Below are 3,294 nucleotides of genomic sequence, written 5' to 3' on the forward strand. Positions count from 1 at the left end.
CTCTCTCACATTTTTATCGGTAGGTGTTTATAAGAAGTCAGAAAGGTACCTCAAATAAAAAAGTATGTTAAACTTTTACTTAGAATTATGAGTAATGATATCTTCACTTATAATGTTACTTTACGTTTTCTCGTTTCCTTTTACTCGATCTTTATTCTTTATTATCATTTAGTCTTTATAATCTTTATTCTGCTTTTTATTAGCGTCTCTCGTTCGGAACAAGGAACATCGCTGAGTATACGAACTGTAGACCTAACTACGCAAATGGCTCCTCGCTGCTGGGAGGAAGGGCGATGGTGGCTGGTACAACACAAAAAACATAAGCTACCGGGGTCTATACTCAATTCTTTTTAATGAGGCGCATTTGCACTGACTCGCAGGGGTGCCCTTTTAGCTCAGAAAAGTTTCCTGCTATCTGATTGGTTTGAATTATCTTGTCCAACCAATCAGCGATCAGGAAACTTTTCCGAGCTAAAGGGGCAACATTGCGTGTCGGTGCAAACCTGCCTCACTAAAAAGAATTGAATATAGGCGATGTCAGGCAGGGCAGCCGGTAGGGACTACGGTCCACCAACAAAGTAAAAGCAAAGTCCTTTAAAAAGAAGGCAACTGTGTTACCCAATACGAATGGGAAAAAAGCACGCTAATAGAAGAAGATATACAGAGAAACTACTTATCATACAGCTAATGAATATAAATGTGGGATATATTTACTTTTATAAAGCCCAGAGCCTACCCCTCTTACAGTTAAATACTTGTTTACATATAAATATAATACAACAACAACAACAATAACAACAACAACAACAAATAAAGTCGTTTCGAGTCCACTGCAGGATAAAGGCTTCAGACATGTCTATATACATGTCTGGGGTTTGGCCAGCTTTCATCACCACGCTGGCCAGTGCGGATTGGTGATGGTGGGAGGCTTTTTGACTGATCGCTCACAGCAAACCAACCTAGTATATGTGGCCATGACTAGTACAGCTTTGCTGATCATGGCGATATGCAAACCCTTTCACCACGTTGAGGTATCCCCACTCAGAAAGCAATGAATACACACACATACACACACACGCACACACACACACACACACACATATATATATTATATATATATATATTATATATATATATATATATATATATATTATATGAATGGGAGGTAAATCAGTTGTTGTTTGCGGATGATACTGTACTGGTTGCAGACACGGAAGAGAAGCTTGGCCGATTAGTGACATAATTTGGAAGGGTGTGTGAGAGAAGGAAGTTGAGAGTTAATGTGGGTAAGAGTAAGGTTATGAGATGTACGAGAAGAGAAGGTGGTGCAAGGTTGAATGTCATGTTGAATGGAGTTACTTGAGGAGGTGGATCAGTTTAAGTACTTGGGGTCTGTTGTTGCAGCAAATGATGGAGTGGAAGCAGATGTACGCCAGACAGGGAATGAAGGATGCAAAGTGTTGGGGGCAGTTAAGGGAGTAGTAAAAAAAATAGAGGGTTGGGCATGAATGTAAAGAGAGTTCTATATGAGAAAGTGATTGTACCAACTGTGATGTATGGATCGGAGTTGTGGGGAATGAAAGTGATGGAGAGACAGAAATTGAATGTGTTTGAGATGAAGTGTCTAAGGAGTATGGCTAGTGTAGCCTATCTCGAGTAGATAGGGTTAGGAACGAAGTGGTGAGGGTGAGAACGGGTGTAAGAAATGAATTAGCAGCTAGAGTGGATATGAATGTGTTGAGGTGGTTTGGCCATGTTGAGAGAATGGAAAATGGCTGTCTGTTAAAGGAGGTGATGAATACAAGAGTTGATGGGAGAAGTACAAGAGGAAGGCCAAGGTTTGGGTGGATGGATGGAGTGAAGAAAGCTCTGGGTGATAGGAGGATAGATGTGAGAGAGGCAAGAGAGCGTGCTAGAAAAAGGAATGAATGGCGAGCGATTGTGACGCAGTTCCGGTAGGCCCTGCTGCTTCCTCCGGTGCCTTAGATGACCGCGGAGGTAGAGCAGCAGTAGGGGATTCAGCGTTATGAAGCTTCATCTGTGGTGGATAACGGGGAAGGGTGGGCTGTGGCACCCTAGCAGTACCAGCTGAACTCAGTTGAGTCCCTTGTCAGGCTGGGAGGAACGTAGAGAGGAGAGGTACACCCCCCCCCTTTTTTTTTTTTAATGTCGGCTACCCCCAAAAATTGGGGGAAGTGCCTTGGTATATGTATGTGATTACTATAAGTATTATTATCATCATCATCATCATTATTATTATTATTATTATTATTATTATTATTATTATTATTATGATCATTATCATTACTTGCTAAGCTACAACCCTAGTTGTCCACCAAATTTCGATGAAATTGGTTCAGTAGATTTTGCGTAATATTGTTCACAATAAAAAAAATAAATTAAAAAAATATTTACCATTTACTTAATATTTCGATTATTTTCAAAGTACTGCTGCGTACTTGTACTTTGATGTACTTTATCCAAAATGCTACAGATTCATCCTTGGGTCATCCCAGACATGACTGCCAAGTTTCTAATACATAAGTTAATACTGGTAAAACCATCTGATCAAATACTTTTCTTTTTATGGAAAGTGGCATTTTACTTTTCATAATCTCAATTTGTTTACCAAGAGCTCTACATCCCATGCTTATTCTTCTATTAATTTTGGTTCCACATCCATTAACAATCTATAGGTTCGTCCATAACAGTTTTTTTTTTTTTTTGTGTTAAGTTTCTCACAAACAAACAAACAAACGACGAAGACAATAAAACAACTGCTTCTGATGCATTATGGACCCAGAAGTATTTATAGAGCCTTTCCATTTATAGGAAAAAACGTTACCTCTAGTACCTGGTTTCATGCAAAGTGATAGTTGCAAATTTTGGACAGTGGAGACCAAGTAAACTGGTTACTAACTGCTCTTTGTTGCTTGGTTATTTCAACATTCTATTCTCCGCCTTCTCTTTGTGCGTGCAGAGTGGAAGAAAGAAAAAAAAAATAAAAAAAATAAAGATTGCTTGCTGACTTTTGGTGGCGATGATATTAGAAGTTTTATTATTATTTTACAGATTCTCTGAATAAAGCTCAAAACTGTTAAAGGGATTGCTTTAGGTTTTGCTGGTGTTAACATTTAGAGTTTGATATATATATATATATATATATATATATATATATATATATATATATATATATATATATATATATATATTATATTATATTATATTATATATATATATATATATTATATATATATGTACATGTATATATATATCATATATATATTTTATATT

This window comes from Palaemon carinicauda, chromosome 17, assembly GCF_036898095.1.
Source record: "Palaemon carinicauda isolate YSFRI2023 chromosome 17, ASM3689809v2, whole genome shotgun sequence".
Taxonomy (NCBI): domain Eukaryota; kingdom Metazoa; phylum Arthropoda; class Malacostraca; order Decapoda; family Palaemonidae; genus Palaemon; species Palaemon carinicauda.